The sequence below is a fragment of the Peromyscus leucopus genome, chromosome 3, assembly GCF_004664715.2.
Source record: "Peromyscus leucopus breed LL Stock chromosome 3, UCI_PerLeu_2.1, whole genome shotgun sequence".
NCBI classification, from domain to species: domain Eukaryota; kingdom Metazoa; phylum Chordata; class Mammalia; order Rodentia; family Cricetidae; genus Peromyscus; species Peromyscus leucopus.
The window spans coordinates 104220766-104243642 of record NC_051065.1 but is presented as its reverse complement, the minus strand read 5'-3'; the positions used below and the strand labels follow the sequence as shown (position 1 = coordinate 104243642).

At 42.6% G+C, this 22877-nt stretch overlaps 1 protein-coding gene across 1 annotated transcript in view; it reads left to right on the top strand.

Annotated features, from left to right (window-relative positions):
• Positions 1–9990: 9990 nt before the first annotated feature.
• Positions 9991–22877, top strand: part of Rab7a (RAB7A, member RAS oncogene family) — a 59766-nt gene continuing 46879 nt past the window's right edge. The window contains exon 1 of the mRNA XM_028854140.2: positions 9991–10183. The gene's annotated coding sequence lies outside the window, so the exon portion shown is untranslated. The remainder of the gene's footprint in view (positions 10184–22877) is intronic.

Below are 22877 nucleotides of genomic sequence, written 5' to 3'. Positions count from 1 at the left end.
GGCTGAGCATTTATAGTTAGTAAGTCTCTGTGTGGTTATTTGGGAAGCAGCTAGCAGGACAGAACAGTCCACCTACAAGAGTTCCTCTCTTTGCCCAGAAGTCCCAACTATTCTCTCCCTCCTAGGTATTGGCCATTCAGCTCTATATTAAACCAATCAGATGTCTTAAGCAGGTGAGGCAAAACATAGACACATCCTCATGCAATATAAACAAATATCCCAAAACAGACTGGATCATGGGCTATGGGAAGAACCTTCCATGGACATGAGGTTCATTATAGGAAAGAGGAAGAAAGGATGGTGGCCAGGACATGCTCTGCTGTGCAAATGACCTACACAGACCTCTCTCTCTCTCTCTCTCTCTCTCTCTCTCTCTCTCTCTCTCTCTCTCTCTCTCTCAAACACACACACACACACACACACACACACACACACACACACACACATCTCATCTCATCTATACCTTCAGGGCTTCTTTTTACACATGATATAAAGGTCATGACCCGGAAGCTACCATTGAATCTGGCTCTCCCCCAACCCCAATTCCTTCTCCTTACTTACCTATTCTTCTTCAACCACATTGACCTCTGCTGTTGCCTGAACAAGGTGTTTTCTTCTGTATAGAACTTTTGCTCTATTGTTATGGCCACATTCAGCACATTCTGTTCATGTAGGCTGGCTGTGTTAGTTGGTCTTGCTCAAATTTTACCTCCTCAGAGAGGAATTTTTGGACACCCATGCCTGGTATCATCTATTTTACATCATGACACCCTAGCATTTTATTTGTTTATTAAGATAGGTTCTCTATATGTAGCCCAGACCCGCCCCCAACTCTTGGTAATCCTCTGGTGTCAGCTTCAGTTCCTCTGTCTAAAAGGGCTGAGATCCTCTCTCAGCCCCTCCTTACCATTTCCTGTGCCCCTCTCTCTAAAGTCCTCCAAACCTCTATGATCAACTAGCTGCTAGCTCTTGTTGTTGGTTTTTTGTCTGTTTGTTTGTTTCTTTAATCTTTTGACTCTTTGCTCTTTGGCTTTTTTGGGGGCCCACCACTCAGCTCCCAATAAATCACACATGGAGGTTTATTCTTACTTATAAATGCCAGGCCTTAGCTTGGCTTGTCTCTTGCCAGCTTTACCTAACTTTAAATTATCCCGACTACTTTTTGCCTCTAGACTTTTAACTTTCTCTTACTTCTGTAAACCTTACGTTCACTATTACTCTGTGGCTGGCTGGCTGGCCCCTAATGTCCTCCTCTCCTTATTCTCTTGCTCCTCCTTTTTCTTTTCAACCCAGATTTCTCTTTCTATTTATTTTCTCTGCCTGCCAGCCCCGCCTATCCTTTCTCTTGCCTTGCCATTAGCCATTCAGCTCTTAATAAAGATCATCAGGTGTTTTAGACAGGTAAAGCAACACAGCTTCACAGAGTTAAACAAATGCAATATAAACAAAAGTAACACACCTTAAAATAATATTCTACAACAAGCTCTGTCCTCTGACTCCAAGCAAGCTTTATTTGTCAGAACACAATCAAAATATCACACAACATTTCCCCCTTTTTGTCTAAATAAAAAAAACGAAGGTTTTAGCTAACATAGTAAAACTATATACAATAAGTACAATAACTATATACAAATATTTACAGGCAATAATTACATTAACAATGTCTGATCCGTTTGCCTTTGACAAATTCAGAGAAAATACTAATACTCTATTAACTATCTTATCTTGGTGAGTCCAAAATGTTGTACCAATTCACTTTCTATCCTAACCAACCCAAAACTATCTTTTTATGTCTCTCAATCTTGTACACTTTATACCTCTTTTGTGAGTTTCTTTGCTGAATTTGTTAACAAAGAAAATTATAACTATGTAGTCTTCAACTCCATCAGAGACCTGAGAAGAAGGATGTAGCATGAATTCAAATTGGTCTTAATAATAAAAACCCAGAGACAAATATCAGGGTGAAAGCTGAAAGATCAGAGAAGAAGAATAGCCAGCCACTAGGAAGACTTCTTACCTCTAGGAATGCTTAGACTGAAAGGGGCCCAAGCTCATGTCTCCACCTGTCTTATCACTTCTTCTCTCCACCCAACCACACCACTTCCTGTTTCCTCTTCCTAAGTGCTGGACTTAAAGGCATGTGGTTCCCAAGTACTGGGATCACAGGCATGAGATCCCAAGAGCTGGGATTAAAGGTGTGTGCCACCACTGCCTGGCCTCTAGTGGCTAGCTAATATTTTGTTAGAGCCCAAAAAGTAACACCACAGAATATAATGTTACCTGAGTAAGCAGGAAGCAAATGACTTCTAAAAAATGTGACAAATTACAGAAACAGCTGGCTGCCTGGACAGTCATCCAAGTTTTCTCTGTAATATTGGGGCATCAATTTTCAGCTTACAGGCCTAGAATATCTGACAGACTTATCTATGAAGCAGGATTTTCTGAAGGGCTATCCTACCTTGTCTTGGCAAAGTTCAGCAGTCCTTTCTCTTGTGTCCTGCTTGTCCAATTTGGACAGCATATTGTCAGCAGTCAAGTGAAGGGCAATTTCTTGCCCACTGGCTAACTTTTGTGACAAAGAAAGTAAACTCCATATGGAGTTTCTTTGATGCCCATCATCTTCTCTGAAGTAGAATGATGCTGCCAGGAGCAGACATGTCTAATTGTCATAAACAAAACAAATAAACAAAAATCTTAAATGCCATGTTCTGTAGATCTCTGAAATGTTTGAAGACCACCTGTCTATCTAAAATATATCTGTTTGGCCTTGAAAACATACCTAACATGACTACAAGTTCGATTGTAATAGGTGACTAACTCCTAACCTGCATTTCTTTATTATCCTAAATAGTTTGTAATAATAACTCTCAAGGACTAGAAATTTACATTACATTGTTAAATGAGCTATATAGGTACAATACCTTGAACAAGAGTAGAAACGTATATACAGTATGCTCTAACAAAAATAACCTTAAATTTGTATCAATATACAAAAATATCTTAAACAAGAGTAGAAACATATATACAGTATAATAAAAATAACCTCATTTGTGTCAATATACAAAAATCCATACCAATATAAAATATTTAAGACTAGTAGTTGCTTTCTTGGTTTAAAAGTGGATTCAATAATCTACCCTTTTATCCTTTCATTTCTATATCTCCCCCTTTTTCTTTTCAGAACCTTAGTTGGATGCCTTCATTCTCCTGGAAAGACAAAAACAAAACCCTGCCCCAACCCTAACTTTGGGGAGTTCCCCCCTCTTTTTTTTTCAGAGCTGAGGACCAAACCCAGGGCTTTGCACTTGCTAGGCAAACACTCTACCACTGAGCAAAATCCCGAGCCCCAGGGAATTTCCCTTTTGGCAAGTTATATCTGATCAAATGGAAAGCATTTGTTAGTCATATAAGTTAGTTTAGATTGAATGGTCACTCTGGTTGATGAACTATCACCTCGTCTAATCAAGAGGTCTCTCTTGTTCAAATCTAATCTTTATCAATTTTGATGGTATCCATAGCTTTTCTTCTCCTGTGAAATTAAAGCAAAACCTCTTCCCTAACTTAACACATATCCTGGTTTCCATTCTTAGGTCAACACATCTTTGAAGTAAACTGTCTGATTTACTGTTTATCCAATGTTTCTCCACAGCTGCCATTCCTTTCTCATTAGCATTTAGAAAATTTAAAGTTAATAAAGCATTGTGCAATCTATCTCTGGAGGTCTTTATTACCCCTTTCTGTTTATGTAGCATATCCTCTAGAGTTCAATTAGATCTCTATAACTGCTTGCCCTGTATGGTGTGATATACCTGTAAAATGCTTTATGTTGTAATACTCAAAATTGTTTCATTTTACTAGAGATATATGCTGGATTATTTTCAGTCTTAATTTGTACAGGTATCCCCATGATAGCCATAACTTCTAACAAATGTGTGATTACAGAATCAGCCTTTTCAGAAATCAAGGCAGTTGCCCACTGAAATCCTGAATATGTATCTAATAATAGCATGAGAATAGCTTATAATTCTGACTTTTGAACAGAATCATAATGGTAAGAAGTCTCTAGTGGCTGCTGCTCTGCTTCTCTGATCTTTTAGCTTTTACCTGAATATTTGACTTCTGGTTTTTATTGGTAAGACTAACGCTTCAGTTATCTTCTCTCTGCATTGAAATTCCTGTAGGGGAATGTGTAGAATGTAAAATAACCAGAATGCAATCAAGCTCTGGAGCCAAACAATCCACATGTTCATCCTATAATTTCTTTTTTACCAGAGCCAATTCTCTCTCAGCTTCAGCTGATAATTTTCTTGAACTATTTAAGTCCTGTCACCTTGTAAATTTGAAACAAGTTACTCAGTCCTTGAGTTGTTAATGCAATAGTGGGCCTTAGCCAGTTAATGCCTTCCAGCAACTTTTGAAAGTCATTAAGAGTCAGCAATTGATCTCTTCTGATTTATACCTTTTGGGGTTGAAATTTTTGTAAACCTATTATATATCCTAGGTAACTAGTACAATCTCCTCTTTGTATTTTTTCAGGAGCAATTTATAATCTCCAACAAGACAAAATTTTCTTTACTTCTTCAAACATTATCTCTGAAGTATCTACATTTAAATCAGCTAGTAATATATTTTCCATATAATGGTAAATTATATATTGAGGAAATTGTACATGAATCATTTCTAATGGCTGTCATACAAAAGCACACGGTAGGGCTGTTTAACATCACCTGTGGGAGAACTTTCCACTTATATCTTTTAATGGGCTGTGAATTATTATAAGTAGACACCATGAAGGCAAATTTTTCTCTATCCTGTCCTTGCAAAGGTATAGTAAAGAAACAGCCTTTTAAATCAATCACTATAATAGACCATCCTTTGGGTAATAGAGAAAGCATGGGAATTCTAGGCTGTAAAGAGCCCATTGGCTAATTAATAGCTCATTGATCTGTTACCATTCTCCATTTTCTAGATTTAATTTTAATGACAAATACAGGAGAATTCCAAAGACAGGTTGAATGCTTAATATGTTGAGTATTTAGCTGCTCCTGTACCAGCTGTTCGAAGGCCTTAAATTTTTCTGATGTCACAGGCCATTGTTCCACCCAGACAAGTTAGTCAGTTAATCATTTTAAAGGTAGGGCTGTTGGTATCCTTGAAAGATCAGCAGCTGTTGTACTGTGTTTATGTACAACTTCAATGATCAGTGACTGTTCTTTATAAAACTTTTTAAAATTTTTCCCAGAAACATATGTTAGTTTATGGTTTGTTTCTGAGACTGGAAGAATGGTAATCTGGGTATTTCATTGCTGTAACAAATTATGTCCCCATAAATTCATTGCTATGTTAGCCACATATGGCTTTAATTTTCCTCTCTGTCCTTCTGGTCCTGTACACTTGCTCCATCTCATGCTTTATTTTATCTGAGATAAAGTTCCAATCCCTAAAAGCTGAACATTTATTCCCTGAAGAGGCCAATTTGGATGCCAAGATTCTGTTGCAATAATTGTTACATGTGCCCCTGTGACTAGAAGACCTCCAATGACAATGTCATCTATTCATATTTTTACCTTTGGTCTTTGATCATTCAGAGAAGTTTGCCAAAATATTTGCTTTATGATTTCTCCTGCATTTTTTGTTTTATCTTCTAAAGCTGTTCAATCATCCAGAACAGTATCAATCTTTCCATAGGCATTAGATCCTTTAATTGCTCTGGGGAGGAATTTCCCCCATTGTGACAGGAAATGATTCAACCAAATTTGACATGGGAGCCTTCAAAGTCCTCCTAAGGCATTTGCAAATGGCAAAGGATTACTTTGTCTGTCCCTTGTTGATCTATATTCACTGGTCCAATGTTAGCCTTTGCTGCATCTTCTCCATATTTCAGAAGGCAGAGCCCTTCTGTTTGGATTAGTTCTAGAAAAAAAAAATTAGGAATGCCCTGCCTACAGTTGCTTTTTTTTTTTTTTAAGTAATTCATGTATTCTTTTTTTTTTTTTAATGTGCATTGGCGTTTTGCCTGTGTGTATGTCTGTGTGAGGGTCCCCTGGAACTGGAGTTACAGACAGTTATGAGCTGCCATGTGGATGCTGGGGATTGAACCTGGGTCCTCTGGAAGAGTAGTCAGTGCTCTTAACCGCTAAGCCATCTCTCCAGCCCCCTAAAATTGCTTTTTAGGTGATCTTGTTTACCACAATTAAAACATCTGACATTTTCATTTTTCTTTAAGCCTCTGAAAATTACCTCTCCTATCCAAGCATCATGGTTATAAGAGTGAATATTGACTATATCTTGGATCCATTCCTCTATGAGTGCTGATTTGCCTTTAAAGGTCTAATTACCCTTTTGCATTGTGAATTAGCATTTTTTTTTTTTTTTTGGTTTTTCGAGACAGGGTTTCTCTGTGTAGCTTTGTGCCTTTCCTGGGACTCACTCGGTAGCCCAGGCTGGCCTCGAACTCACAGAGATCTGCTTGTCTCTGCCTCCCGAGTGCTGGGATTAAAGGTGTGAGCCACCACCCGTGAATTAGCATTTTCAAAAGCCAAAGATTCAATTATTATTTGTCTAGCTTCTGAATTTGGTATCATTCTATTCATAGCTGAAGTCAATCTTAGTAAAAAAAAAAATCTGTGAAGATTTATATAACTTATGTAACTTCCTCTATAACTTTAGTAAATGACCTAGTTCTCTTTCCAACTTCTTCAACTGTGTCCCAAGCATTCAAAGCTGCTACATGGCATAGAGCCAAGGTATGGTCGTCACATATAAACTGTCTTTGTACATTATCATAATTGCCCTCTCCAAGAAGTTGTTCTAGGAAAATTCCATACTTCTAGCCCTACTTCATTGTTCAATGGTCTTAGCCTCATCTTTCTACCAGGTCCTCCATTGTAATTGAGGACCAGTTTTCAATAATGTTATAGCCAAGTCTTTCCTATCTTGTGAGACAATTCTGTTACTAGTTGACCATGATTTTAACATCTGCTTCAAAAAAGTTGAATGTGTTCATTCTGAGACTCTCACTTCCTTGAATCTCCTCAAATCTAACATTTCCAAAGAAATCCAGTCAGCTCTTACATAGCCTTGGGGTCATTTGGCAGTTGTTCCTGTAGGGTGACTGGATAAATTAAGGTTGGTTTTTTTTTTTTTTTTTTTTTTTTTTATAACCTTGAGCTGTTCCTCTCTAATTTTACAATGTAATGGTGAGGTTGGTTCTCCTTTAAATTCCTCTGTCTTTGTCTATATATCCCTATTATCTGTTTTATTAAGTTTTTCTAAGGCTTGTAACTTATTAGTTAAAATTGCCTCATTTTCTTTAGTAACCTTTTCTAAGACCTGTATCTTGGCACTCATATCAACCAACATTTTTAGGTATAAAACAAGAATTATCAAACCAATAGTGTTTATAATTGACATTATGTAAATTCCAGCTAAGTTAATTATCCCCTCCTTTGCTGCATTTTTAAACCATCCATTGTGGAATCATACAGAGACCTAACTCCCTCCATTGTAATAGTATTTCCATAGTTTAATGTGGGAAGTTCTCTCTCTCTCTCTCTCTCTCTCTCTCTCTCTCTCTCTCTCTCTCTCTCTGTCTCTCACCTAACTCCCCCCTTTAGGAATTCCAAGTTGTCTCACCAAATTTGCTGACGATGACGGTGAACTGTCAGACTAGCTGTCACTGCACAGCATGTCTCAGTGGAGAACACAGGTGATGCACAGTCTGGTTAAGGACAGCTGCTGTTGATCACATTTCTGCAGCCTGAGTAGGGGGTCCATGGAAAGCCCACAACTCATGGGAAAAAGAAGCTAAAGGACCAGTCTCTGAAAGGCAGAGGCAGACAGATTTCTCTGAATTCATGTCTACCCTGGGCTACACAAGACTGATCCACTCTAAGAGAGAAACAGAGCCAGGCAGTGGTGGATCACACCTTTAATCCCAGTACTTGGGAGGTAGAGACAGGAAGTGATATGGCTGGGCGGAGGGAGGAACATAAGGCGGGAGGAGATAGGAGCTCGGCTCCCTTTTAGGCTGAGGATTCGGTGGAAACCAATTAGGGTTCGAGTTACAGAAATGTGCCATGATGCCCAGCTTTTTATTTTTATTTATTTTTTTATTTTATTTTTTCTGAGACCGGATTTCTCTGTGTAGCTTTGTGCTTTTCCTGGAACTCGGTAGCCCAGGCTGGCCTCTAACTCACAGAGATCCACCTGCCTCTGCCTCCCCAGTGCTGGAATTAAAGGTGTGTGCCACCACCGCCCGTCTATTTTTATTTTTTGATAGTCTCTCACTTTGTAGCCCAGGCTGGCCTTGAACTTAAGGTAATATTCCTGCTTCATCCTCCCAAGTGCTAGATTACAGACAGGAGCCACTGTATCTTCTTTTTCTTCTTTTCCTCCTCCTCCTCCTCCTCTTCTTCCTTCTCTTCCTCCTCCTCCTTCTCTCTCTTCCTTCTTTCTTCTAGACCAGGCTGGCCTGGAACTCAGAGATCCCCCTTCCTCTGTCTCCCGAGTGCTGGAATTAAAGGTCTGTGCAACCACAGCCCAGCTTAGAGAACTTTGAAAGTTGCTGTGATACTCATTCCCTAACAACTGTGAGGTATGCTCCCATCTTGATTTGTTTTAGGACTATTTCTACAACTCTTCCCTTCCTGTATTGTCTACTGGTACCTAACCAGGCAGCTGATGTGGCTTGGGTATGGCCTGAGTGAATCCTCCTAGAATTCATGTATTGGAGGCTCTCTCCTCAGCCCGGAGATGCCGTTGAGAGGTTAGCTTAGCACAAAGAGATTCATTGATACCGGTCCTGGAGAATGAGTTGGTGGTCCCTTAGAAATAGAATTATTATATAAGTTACTAGAAAAAATAGTGGTAGAGGCTATAACTCTAGAGTTCTTGTTTTTCTGGGTTTTTTTTTTTTTTTTTTTTTTTTTTTTTTTTTTTTTTTTTTTCCCTTTTGGTTTTTCCCGACAGGTAACCCTAGAATTCTGAAGGCTTGAGGCTAATTGGAGTTCAGGACTTTAAGGTGAGTTCCAGTGAGAGAGAGAGAGAGAGAGAGACAGAGACAGAGACAAAGGCACACACAGGGAGAAAGACTTTTCTCTCCCTAGAGCCTCTGATGGACAAAGAAGGAAGAAAGAGGCTGGGCGGAGGTGAAGGCGTCGGTGCACGCCTTTAATCCCAGCACTGAGGAGGCAGAGCCAGGCGGATCTCTGTAAGTTCGAGGCCGGCCTGGTCTACAGAGCAAGATCCAGGACAGGCACCAAAGCTACACAGAGAAACCCTGTCTCGAAAAAAGAAAGCAAAACAAAAAGAAAGAAAAAGAGTATTAGGGCTGGTCCTCTACTCTTGGGAACAGATTTAGTACTAGCGAGCAGTCTGGTCTGCCTTTATGGACCTTTTTAATTGACTGAATTGTAGACCCAGCCTCTCCGTTCTCTTGCCTCTACCTCCCAGGTCTGAGTTCCACACCTGCGCTGCCCCAATCACCCTTTTGTGTCTCTCTTTTCAATTCAGCAATCCCTTAGCTCTGTCTCCGTTTTCCTGGATCATCTATCCTGCCCAGGTATTTAGTAGCGTCTAGTTCACCTCTGGGTCTCCATCACAGAGGACATTGTAACTGATTATTTCCAATCACCTTAGAGGTTATAACTGGTGGGATCACAAGACCCTGGATCACACCCTGCCTGCCACATGGCTGACTACTGACCAGCGTCTTCCGGAAAGGCCAAGTGATTTTTCTCTCTTTCAGCGTTCTTTATGGGAACGGGGCGGGGAGGGGTGTGATGGGGGGGGGGAAGGCCTACAGCATTATCAGTTCTCGGCCCAATATGGCGTGCTCCAGCTTCTGTACGACTCTCAAAGATGGCAGCCCCCATCTGGAGACCGCCATATTTACCCCCCAAGACGGCCGGTCAGGGCCTGACGCGACCGGAACGTGACGCAGAGTGGAGGCGGGGCTCCTCCCCCCAACCCCTAGCGTCGTTGTGTCTCGTGACAGGCACTTCCGCTCGGGGCGGCGGCGGTGGCGGAAGTGGGAGCAAGGCCGGAGCTTTGGCCATAAAGCCCGAGGCGGCGGCGTTGGCTACGGTGTTTGGGGCTGGGCAGCTCCTAGGAGCCTGCTGGAGCCGGAGTCGGACCTCTCTGTCGCGGCCTGCGTTGTGTCTCCTTCTCAGCGTACCCCGCGGTGAGCGGCGGACTCGGGCCGCCCTTCCCCCGCCGCGGCCCCGGCCTCCGGGCCTGGCGTCCTCGGCGAGAGCCGGGCCGGGCCGGGCGGGGCGGCGCCCGGCGGGCGGAGGTCGGAGGGCGCGGGGTGAACTGACGGGCGGCGGGTACGGGGGTTCTTGGGCCAGAAGCGTTCCCGGCGGCGGCCCTGCTGGGTGGGAAGAGCTGCGGGCCGGCCTCAGGCAGCGCTGCCAGGCGCGTCACATGCCCCGGCCCACCGCAGGCTCTGGAAGACAGGAGCTTCCAGGGTCCTGCACGGTAAATCCTATTTCCGAACTTCCGGGGGGGGGGGGGAGGACCTCCTGAGTGCCTTTCAGAAGGCTTGGTGCCCTCCTGGCTGGTAATCGTGCGGCTGTTGAGAGTAAACGTTGTGAAGATTTCAGATTTCTCGTTTGCCGGGCTGCGTGGCAAGACCGCACAGGTTGCCCTCTTCTCCCAGCAGCCTTCCGAAGCACCGAGGCAGTGTCCACTTACAGAGAAATCAAAGAACAGAGAGGTTAAGTCGCCCGTCCAAGGTCACACCGCTGATAAGTTACAGAGAGAGAGATTGAAGTGTAGGCACTCAGGCTACTTAGCAATCTCCTGGCCTCTGGCCTCTTCTGCTTTAGCTGCTCCAAAGCTTGCCACCTGTTATCTGTCCATCAGCAACCCCCTCCACCTCCTGTCTAGTGTTGTCATTTGAGAGCCTCTTGGTCCTACCTTAAAGCTATGTTGCGTTTGCAGTTGTAACTTACAAGGCTGTTACGGAGTGTAGTGTCACCGAATCAGAAGATTTTGAATTCTGGCAAGGTATGTGTTGGAGTTGAATAGTTTTTCGTATCCAGATCTTTTCTTTGAGTCAGGTCTGGCATGCCTGCCGTGTGCACCTTCCTCTCTACAGGAGTTGATGGGGGCCTAGCTTGTTGATTCTTCACTGTTGAAAATACTGTGTCTTTGACTTCCCAAAGAACAGACTCTTGTCTTTTCCTTGTGACTTCACCAGCTGATTACCCGCATGATTGGGTTAATAAAATCTCCTGTTAGTATGTTTTTCTTGGCACTTGGGAGGATTGGTTCAGACTTGAGTGTAAGAGTTGGAAAGTGAGTTACAGCTACTTCTGAAGCTGACCAAGCTGAAGTTTGGTATCCTAGAGTGTCTGGCGTTGAATTTTGCTACCCAGCCTGATACACTTGAGGGCTTTATGTAATATGTGAGTTCAGAGGAGATCAGTGACTGGTGCCTCCATTTAGGACATGTTTTTCTTCCATTATATATGTGTCAGGCATTACTGGGTCCTGACTCAGGGAGACAGGCATGAATCCTGTCCTCAAGGAATTGTAAAATGGTGAGCCTCACACCAGGAACTCGGTTTTGGAATGGCTGGGCTATAGAAAGAGTGTGGGGCTTTTGCAAAAAGTAGGTTTTTTTTTTTTGTTTGTTTTGTTTTTAAATCTCCTTAGGTGAATCAGACATCCAAAAGTGTAGTGTTCTAGCTAACAACTTGAAATATTTTGCCAACTTTTTGTGTGTAGTGTATACACATATCCATGTGTGGAGGTTGGTATTGGGTGTCTTACTTAATTGTTCAACTTTTTTTTTGTTTTTTTTTTTTTTGTTTTTCGAGACAGGGTTTCTCTGTGTTGCTTTGCACCTTTCCTGGATCTTGCTCTATAGTCCAGGCTGGCCTCGAACTCACAGAGATCCACCTGCCTCTGCCTCCCGAGTGCTGGGATTAAAGGCATGCACCACCACTGCCCGGCAATTGTTCAACTTTTTATGTGATTCAGGGTCTTGTTACTGAACCTAGAGCTTAGCCACTGCCAAGCAGGCTAGCTGGTGAGCTCCAAGGTGCCCCCCTACACACCCACCCACCCACACCCACACTGGTGTTACAGATGCCTCTGCACCTAACCTATTCTTTTTCTTGATTGAAATGTGAGTCCTGGGGATCTGAACTCAAGTCCTCATGCTAGTACAGAGGCCGAGCCATCCTCAGCCCCTATCTTTGTGAGCTTTGGTAACACATTTGTATGGTTTGCTCCTGAAAGGATCATGTTACAGTTTATGATTGACCACCTCTTTTGAAGCGTAACCATCAACACTAAAGTTGATTCCCTTTTTGTTGTGATATTTTTGTCCTTCCTTCAGGGGAAATGGAATCCACTTGCCCGCGATGCCCAAAGAGGAGGCACAGGGTCGGGCGAGGTACTGTAATGTGTGAGCAAAGGCACATTGAATATGCTGGATTTTCCCTTTCAGCTGACAAGAAAGCTTAATGTAGCTCCTGCCATACTTTGTGATGCATTCTAGATTAAAAAAACAAAAACAAAAAACCTGTGCCCCTTTTCCCATGGCTTTCTGGTCCCCTTCTTTAAAGGGCCCAGGTTTTACTCTGAAGGTGGAGGGTAGAACTAAGAAGTCACTCTAAAAATAGTTTTATTAGTGTAATCTTCCAGGTAATTGTTGGCAACCACATGGGTGACTTTTCTGGTTTTCTGTTTTTGGTGCCAATTGTGCCTCATAATCAGAGGTCCTAATCCTGTAAAAGAAGAGTCCTTGTAGATAGGGGCTGTGAATCAGTTTCTGGCTCCACCACCTAGTGAGGCAAGGATGTTTGGTCATTGGATTTGCTCTTACTCCATCTTCAAAGAGATCTAATAATACTTTTACCGTACATTTGTCATTAACCTTTCTATGAAAATATGGTGCAAACTCAGACCCTAAGAACCACTAGTCGTCTTTGGCATTCATCTTTGCTGGGTCAAGTCAGCAGATATGGCCCAGATGGATGATGACAGTCCCTGGGGAAATAACGAGGAGGTGGCCTCCTAATCTGGGTTTAACAGCATCTCATGGTGGAGCTGGGTCCTCTTTGGAAGGATTCTGAAGCTCCCCTTTCTGGCTCCTGCTTTCTGCTCCACTGGGGTTGCTATTGTGTTTTCATTGTGTTACCCGACCCCTACCTGTGCCAGCCTATGCTCTTGCTCCGTGGTCTGGGTGCTGCACTGCTTGCAGTTGCAGAGACATTTTGCAGTTTTCTTGAGTTATTTGTCCTCACATCTTTCACCTATTAGACGACATTAAAGACTGGAGATCATTTGTATTTATGGTTTGAAGTTTAAATAAAAAACAGAAACAAAGCCAGACTTTAAATAGTGGTTGTGAGCTGTGATTTGTAAACCAAAGGTAAAACTGACATGGGTAAAATCAAAACGGGCTTCAGGACTGTCCCTGTCCAGTTTCAGTTTTAGTACTGCACACTGAGTCCAAAACCAAATTTAAGAATAGCTACTTGCAAAATGTCCCTTTAGGGAAGGAAGAAAGCTTGGGATTTGGCTTTAGTGGTGACGTGATATGCAGTATTGGCCTTGTTCATCTGCTTGAAGATGCAGTAATTAATGCACAGGGTGGGAGTCCAGCCAGAACTCTGTTTTGATGATGTCATTACCGCTTTGGAGATCTGTTTGATTCCTGTTGTCCATTTCCTGGTCTCCTAGGATTGCCTGTGTTGGCACAGAGCAGATCTGAGGCAGCCTGAGGACCTGAGCACCTGAGCGGTCTGTAGGGATTACACAGCCTGGCCTGCTTCTCAGTCAGCTTTGCTTATGATGCTGCCAGGCAGAGTGAAGGTTCTTGATGCTCCCTAGCATTAAGTGAAGATAACTTCTTCAGGAAGTTAACTCACTTGACTTCAGGAACCCTGTAACAGTTAACTGCATACGAGCTAAGTGCGCTATATATACATGTATGAAAATGATGTAAAAATACATGTTAATAGAAATTAAAATGGTTAATACCATTTGTTCTAGTCTGTATCATTGTGATTTTTAAAAGGTTGACTTCAGTTTAGTAAACTTTAGTTTGAGTTGAGCACACAGTGAGAAAGCTACTATGAATTCATCTTTAAAAATCTCAGCCTGGACTTTATGAAAAATAGTGGACTGGTACTCATGCTCACACAAAAGCCACCTTCTTTTGAAATAGGGTCTTCTGTAGTCCAGGCTGGCCTTGAATCCTTAAATTGCCAAAGATTACTAAACTGATCCTTCGTTTACCTCCTAAGTGCTGGGATTATAGGCATTCATCACTGTATCTCTTAGATAAATGATTGGTCAGTCTGCCAACAATTCTCCATGCACTTACCAGATCTGGGGACCTTGAAGCCCTAGGTCATCTTTGCAGTTCCTAGTAGAACTGTTTCTGGGGTGTAGTGATATACAACTTTTGAGAGGCAGAGACAGATGAAGCTTTGAGTTCGAGGCCAGCCTGGTCTACATAGTGAGTTACAGGCCAGCCAGGACTACATAATGAAACCCTGCCCACCTCCCCATTTTTTAAAAGCAGTCCAGGTGGGTTGGCACACACTTTTAATCACAGTAGGTGGATCTCTGGTAAGTGAGGCCAGCCTGGTCTACATAGTTTCAGGACAACCAGAGTTACAAAGACCCTGTCTTGGAGAAAAAGGCTTTGGCCTGTGTTACTTTGTCAGTGACTGCAGGAAGAACATTGTTGTAGAAACCCTCCTACCCAGCATTTCCTATAAATGCATTTTAGTATTTGTGTGTTACTATTGGGGTCAAGGAAATGTAAATTTATGCTCACAGCTGGTGTTTCTTGTTGAGATGGTCCTGACTGGTTGGGTGGCAGCTAGAGTAGAGTGCCATCCTGCCTTCTCCATCCCACGTGTGTTTCTTGAAGGCCTCAGTAGTTGATCCCTTATGCAGATGTGTCTTTCTTCTACTAACTTACTTAAAATCACATCTTTTTTCCTGATTATTAAACTAATCAGATTTTTTTTTTTAAAGGTAGGAGCTAGTGCCGGGCGTGGTGGCGCACGCCTTTAATCCCAGCACTCGGGAGGCAGAGCCAGGCGGATCTCTGTGAGTTCTCTGTGAGTTCGAGGCCAGCCTGGGCTACCAAGTGAGCTCCAGGAAAGGCGCAAAGCTACACAGAGAAACCCTGTCTCGAAAAAACCAAAAGAAAAAAAAAAAAAAAAAAAAGGTAGGAGCTAGAAAGAAGAAGAGTTTGCCATTTTCTACATACTAGTTTCTTCCTGCAAGTATATACTTTAATTTTATTTATTTTTTTCCAGACAGGGTTTCTCTTTGTATCCCTGGCTGTCCTGGAACTCACTCAAGGTCAGAGATCCGCCTGCCTCTGCCTCCTGAGTGCTGGGATTAAAGCCGTGTGATACCATGTATGGCCCACTTTTTAAATGGGCACACATCTATATGGAAATAAACTTAGATGAGCAGTTTAAAGAATTTTCACAAACTTAAAAGACTCCTTGCACCTCTTTCAAACCATTATTTCCTTATTGCTAACTCAAATAAGAATTTTCTTTTCTTTCTTTTTTTCTCATCTTTGTAAAGCTATTTATTGAACATCTCCAGCCCCAGTCCTATCCCACTCCCACGCTCAGAACATGAAGCCAGCTGCAGCTGATTTCTAACACAGTGACTAATTTTGCTTGGTTTGGATTCCCTTATGTAAATGGAATTATCCACTGTGCAGTCATTCCGCTATATCTGTTTCCTTGACTTTTCTGAAACTTCGTGTAATGTGTGGTTTGAATTCCATTTTCATTGCACTATATTATCCCATTGTGTGATTAAAATATTTAAAATTAAGTAGAGTTGGTGTGGTGTGCATCAGGTCCCTTAGCACCTCAGAAAGGAAAACAAGTAATGAAATGATGAATGTTCTGAGGTTAGAAAAACAGAATGACTTGAGTGTGGTGAGTGAAGAGAAGCCTTCCATGGCCTTCCATGGTCTCTTGGCTTTTGGTGGTATGTGAGTAGTTTCTGGACCAGTAGTTAATTTTCAGATTTTTATTGTCTACTATAAGAAAAGGCTGCCAGCAGCTGTGGGGAATGTAAAAGTGAGAGTCCTGAAAATAGCTTAAAGAAAATGTTCAAGTTCTTTGATGACTAAAGTAGGGAGAGAGGGCCTTAGTGAATTTTTGGATGACTTTGGTGTGGAAGTGTAACTTAGTGGGAGGCTGGTATTTCGACTGAGAGGTGCCACTGTTGTTAGTGCTGTGCCAGGGAGACATTCTCTTTAATCCTCATGACAGACTGTATTGAAGAATCTGGATAGCCAGGCTGTTAGGCTGCATGCTTTTAATCCCAGCACTCGGAGGCAGAGGCAGGTGCATCTAGGTAGTCGAGGCCAGCCTGGTCTACAAAGCAAGTTCCAGGACAGCCAGGACTGTTACACAGAGAAACCCCATCTTGGGGGTTGGGGGGAAGGGAGAAAATAAAAAAGTAGAAAGATAAAAAAATAAAAATAAAAAACAAAAAACAAAAAGCAGCTGGATATGCCCTAGTTCTGAGAGGGGAATGACTTTGTTATTATAATTTACTATTACAGTTGAACCTGGGGCCTCGCAGGAGCTAGGCAAGCACTCTACCACTGAGCTATAATCCCACTCCAGAATTGCCTTAACAGTAAGTTAAAAATGGGAAGAAAAGGGGTGGAAGAAGAGACTTGATTTAATTTTCCTCTTCAACCAGCCACTGTGTAGGTTCCTCTTAGGAGCTTATGGCCAGGCTGTCACTGATTGAAGTGTCTATGATATCTTAATATCTGGAGTTGGAATCAAAACTTCTGGAGATGTTGAAAATAGTTCTTACATAACTGCCTGTGTTACTAGCTATCTGCTTTTCAGCCTGCCTGCCTAACAAAAAAGAAAAAAAAAGCACTATCACCCTTGTTTCTTATTTAAAGAGTTTAAATTTTAAATAGGTTTAAAAATTTAGCTTAGGACAGCTTTGGAGATAGAGCTGCATGGTAGAGACCAGCAAATGCAAGCTGCAAGCTCCTCCTTATCCTTGCTCACACCACCACCACCACCACCACCACCAACACACACACACACACACACACACACACACACACACACACACACACACACAAAAAGGCCACAAACAAACAAAAAACCTGAGAGCTGTAGCGGCAAAGCCCTTTTAGCAAGAATTGTTTTCCAAGGAACTTGCTTTTTCAAAGTTGCCTTTGTTTTCTCTCCCCTGTGGGAATATGATACCTGGAACAGAGTGTGAACAGTCTGTACATTAATTCAAATTAAACTTCTTGACCTGTCACTTTCTTTTTCCAAGGAGATCTTCAGTATTGTGAAGCCACTATGTAGAGGGCCTGGGACTAGCACCTAGTGTCTAAGCTTACAGAAGGCTCTGTGACCCTAACGTGAGAATGGCACCTTCAGTGAAGATCTCCCTTCCTTAATCTCATGCTTTGTGTTTTAAAAGTGAGCTACACAAGCTGGGTGTGGTGGTGCACACTTTTAGTCCCAGCACTCAGGAGGCAGAAGCAGGTGGATCTCTGTGAGTTCGAGGCCAGCCTGGGCTACAGAGTTCCAGGACAGCCAGGAGAAACCTTGTCTCAAAAAACAGGACAAAACAAGTCAGTTACACTTGCCGTTCTATGATGATGTGTAAATTCTCATGTAGAGACCTTGGAAGCATTATCAGACATAACAGGTGAGGCTGTGCTTTGTAACAACTTCTGAATGTATGCAATAGCACAAGGTTCTTGACTTTGGCTTGCTTTGTTTTGAGAGGAGCTTTGCCATGTTAGCCCAGACTGGCCTCACACTTGAGATAATAGGCCCATCTGTTTCCATGCTTCCCTTTCCCTTCTGTTCTTTAGGTAGAACCCAGGGCCTTGTGCATAGTCAGCAAGTGGTCCACACTGAACTAAACTCCAGCCCTGCATCCTTCTTACTCCTGAAGGAGCATCCATGATAGGGCAAAGGAAAAACAAAGTGCTAAAGTAAGTCACTTGGACCTAGAGGGAAGGGTTCCAGCCCCAAAATGACTCATCACTTCTGCTACTGGCTCATTGGCTAGAATAAGTCACAACATAGACGGCGTCCTGAAGTGTGATCCTACTGTGTATCCAGTAGCTCAGGGCTGGAAGCACTAGTGTCAGTTGAAGTGACTGAGAGAAACAAGACTTTTTAGAGATTTCTGTTCCGGGCAGGTGGTTAACTTAAAAGCTGAAAGGAGCTTGGTTTTGCAGTATATATGTGTGCGTTGTTTGAACCCGGGTCTCCCTGTGTGTCCCAGGCTTGGCAGCCCCTCGGTGCTGGCATTGTAGGTGCTACCAGCCCTGGTTTGGGAGTTTAGCTCTGTTTATGAAGTGGCCTGCCACCTTGGTTCAAGACTTACCCTCCAAAATAGATTTATTCTAGAGTTAAGTGTAATACTTTCAGTCAGGTACCTGGAGTTGTCCTCTGCACACAGTGAGGATGAAAGAAACATCCATTCAGATCTTCCACCTTTGCTTCCCATATTTTCAGCATTGAAATCCTAGACCTTCTAAGTATCCTTTTACTGATGGATGCCATCCCATTTTCATGAGGCAAAGCGTCACACACAGTCTTCAAGTATTCATTAGGTCTTCCTTCCCTGGCTGTAGGACCTCCTTTTCCATTGCCTGTGGTTGAAGCCCTTCACCTGCTGTTGGTAGTGTTGGCCTTCCTGGCTTTGTCCCCCTGGCTGGCAATGCAGTCCCAGTGGTACCTTCCCTTTATAGCCACTGAGTGTGCTGGGATGACAGGTGTGTTCCACCAGGCCTGCCTCTAGCTGCGCTTTTGTATGCTTGGGATGCTTTTATGTATCTATCCTCTGAGTGCTGGGATTAAGGCATGGTCTATCATATCTGGCCATCCCCAACTGGCTTTGACAAATAATCTACATGTATATCTGCTGTGATTAGTGGTTGAAAAGAATAGGTGTAAGTTCCTTGTATTGTGTGGAATGTAGGATTTCAGGTGTTTCCTTAAGCAGGACTTCAAGGTGTAATAAAAGAGTACCTGGCTGGAGAGATGGCTCAGAGGTTAAGAGCATTGGCAGTTCTTCCAGAGATCCTGAGTTCAATTCCCACCAACCACATGGGGCTCACAACCATCTATAATGGGATCTGATGCCCTCTTCTGGCATGCAGATGGAGCACTACATCCATAAAAATAAATAAATCTTTAAAAACTATTGAAAAAAAAAGATTACCTGTTTTTGACTGGGCGTGTTGGGGCACACCTTTAATCCTGAGCACTTGGGAAGCAGAGGCAAGTAGATCTCTCTGAGTTCGAGGCCAGCATGGTCTAAAAATCAAGTTTCAGGATAGCCAGGGTTACACAAAGAAACCCTGTCTCAAAACCAAAACAACAACAAAAAGATTACCTGTTCTTAAAATGCTACTTTTCAATACTCTGGCTCTTAGTCATAGAACCTTATTGATCTCTTTGATTGTTTGAGGTAGGTTCTCTTGCAGCCCAGGTTGGCCTTGAACCCCTACTGGGATTGCGGAGTGTATGCAGCCCTGCTGGCTTCCTTTAGCCGTTTTCAAGCCGCTGGCATGAAGCTTGGCCTTACTTTTTTTCTTTGTGAGAGGGAAGCATTACCTCATGACCTGAGATTTGTCCTTCAGATTGGTTAAAAATTACAAAAGCAGTATAGAAGTCTTTTTTAGAGATAGACTCTCACTGTGCAGCCTAGGCTGGCCGTAAATTGTAATCCCAACTCTGCTCATGAAGTGTGCTAGAGTTACAGGTCCACACCACTCCGACTTGCTAGTATAGAAGTTCATTTGGGCAATGTGGTGGTTACTCAAAACTCTTTTAAAGTGGAGTCACACAGCACACATTCTATAGCTTTGTAAAAATTCTGCCGTGTGTAGTAGAAACTCTTTCTTGTAATATATGCAGGCTTTTGTTTTTGCTGTGCTGGTGAGCAAGCCCAGTACCTCATGCTTGCTAGGTAGGTAGTGTATTACTGACCCACATCCCTCATCTATTACATGCTGTTTTTAATAACTGTGATAACTGCACTGGCCATCCTCTGAAGAACATTTTAGTTCTATCCCTGCAAGGAAAGAATTCAGGGGGTTAGAAGAGATGGTACAGGGCTTAAGGCTACTGGATGAACTTCCAGAGGTGCCGGGTTTAATTCCCAGCACCCATATGGCCACTCACCATGGCCTGTAACTCCAGTTCCAGCAATCTGATGCCCTCTTTTAGCCTCTACAGGCACCAGGCATGCATGTGGTACACAGACATCCATGTAGACAAAACACCCATCCACATAAATAAATTAAAAGAATTCAGTGTTTATCTTATGCTACTTACCCAAGATACAGTGGTTAATACACTCAAAATACACTTAAAATTTTGTTTTCATTGCCAAGGGGGCCTCAGGAAGGTTTGTACTTAACAGTTATAGTTTGAGAATTGTGTTCGTAGGTGTCAACTGTCAATGTTCTTAATTTTATCCACTTAACAAATGGGAAAAATGTTAAGTACTTTAAGCTTTGAGTTTTGATTCATTAACTGTAGTAGTTTGAATGAGATGTCCCCCATAGTCTCGGGCATTTGAATGGGTGGTCTCAAGTTGGGGAGACTTAGAGGTGTGGCCTTGCTAGGTCACTAGGATCTGGCTTTGAAAGCTAAAGACTTCTTCCATTTTGAGTTTCTTTTCTCTGTTTTCCTGCTTGTGAGCCCTCAGTTTGCTGCTCCAGTTGCCATGCCCGCCTAACACCAAGCTTCCCTGCCTTGATAGTGGTGGGCTTTGATCTCTCTCGAACTGTAAGCCCAAACAAACCCTTCCTTGTAATTAGTTGCCTTGGCCTTGACATTTTATCACAGCAGTTGGAAAATAGCTATTAGTTTTAAAAATACATTCATTAGTTATTTGTGTTCGGTGAATTTGCTCTTAATGTGCCAAAGCTCCAGTGAGCCCCTCCTTCCCTCCCTCTCTATAGAAATGGCTCAGATAACAGAGTTTTGATTCTTTTTCTTGACTTGTTTTCTTGGTGAAATTTGGCCGGGTGGTGTGTTTTTGTAGAAGCAAACTTTTCTGTGTCAGATCTGCCACTTTGTTTTCTTCTCTGGGTTTTATGTCATACTTAGCCCCTTTCTATACAGGACAAAAATAGCTGTTCATCTAGCCCTTGGCCCATGTGTGTCTGGTGGGGTTTTTGTTTTGTTTTGTTTTTTGCTGGGATCTTTCTCCAGATGCCTGTTGTTAGTGCTTAAATTATATTGTCTGTTCCTCATTCACAATATACTACTTTATCACATGAATTCCACCTACACATGACTCACCCTTTCTCCTCCCCTTCCCTCCCCTCCCCTCCCACATGCCTTTTTTCCTCTGTCTTTGGAGCAGTTTCCTTCTGCTTTGTGCTATGTTGGTAAGCCAGGCAATTTTCTGTCCTTCAAAGAACTCCATTGAAGTTACTTTGATCAGTGCGGCCAGCAGAATCAGTCATCTAGATACTGAGAGGAAGCTTTTCCCAAGGTGCCCTCAAAGAGTGAAGCAGCTCAATATTTCCCTGTTAAGGTATCTGGACAAATGCTGTGTAGTATTTATAGATCTACAGTGGTAGAAGACCTGTTTTTGACCCCCAGAGCCCTGGGTTTGTTGGGGCCGTAGTAATGGAGTAATGGATTACCCTTTGAAGAAGCAAGTGTTAGATTTAAATTATGTTCCTGAAACTCCTAAGTATTTACTTCTCTGCCTTTGCTGGTCTTTTCCTGCTGCATTTGGAAAACAGTCTCAGAGAGGTGTGGCTCAGTCTGTAAAGTGCTTGCTACAAGCTTGAGGACCTGAGTTTGGATCCTCAGTACCTACAAAAAGCTGGATATGGTAGCACACTGCTGTGACTCCAGCACAGGTGGTAGGTATGAGACTGGGGAGGCAAAGATAGGTGGATCCCAGGGACTTGTTGGCCAGACAGTGTAGCTGAAAAGGTGAGCTACAGGATTAGTGATCGACTGTTTCAAAATAGAAGTTGGAGAGCAATAGTGGAAGACACCTAGTGTCAGCCTCTGGCTTACACACCTACTCACACACCCACATGGGTGCGTGCACTATTCAACAGCAACAACAACAAAATTTCACAAGTACGATTACTTCATAATCTACATTGTAGATGAATGAATTATTTACTGTTGGTTAATACTTTGTGCTGATTGTTGTCTTTGAACTGGATTTCTTTTATTGTTCCTATGGGGAGTTGTTAATGGTGGATTTTCTGTTCCATTAATTTAAAATCTTGATTTTTATGTGTATGGGTATTTTACTTGTATGTCTGTGCAGTATTTCTGTTCCTGGTTCCTCGAGGAGGCCAAAAGTTGTCTGATCCCCTGGAATTGGGTTTACAGATGTCTGAGAACCACCATGTGGGTTCTGGGATTCAAACTTACAGGTCCTTTGGAAGAGCAGTTGGTGCCCTTAACTGATGAACTACCTCTTGTTTTGACAAATCAAGAGACAGTTAATTCGTCCTCACAGAGTTGACCATTGGGCCAGTTTTTCTTTTCAGAACTTTTAAAGGAATGTTAGCCATCAGAATTGAGGGAAATGATTGCCTTCTAAATAGGAAGAGAGTCATAGCTCAGCCAAGTCTTCCCATTTTTCGTGGCTGTCTTTTGGAGGCTGAGTTAATCATCTGTACATGTCATGTGAAGTCTGTCTCTCTGCACCTACTGAGCTGTTCCTGCCAAATGGCCGCCTTTTGGCTTGCAGTCCTGTGAACCCATGAAGCTGTCTGAAGTTGCAGAGGATCCACAATCTGCTTGTTGTCTCTGTGAAGGGTGGAGCCTTCTGGTCAGTTTTTTTGTTTTTTAAAGCCAAGTAGGGTTTTAAAGCAGGCA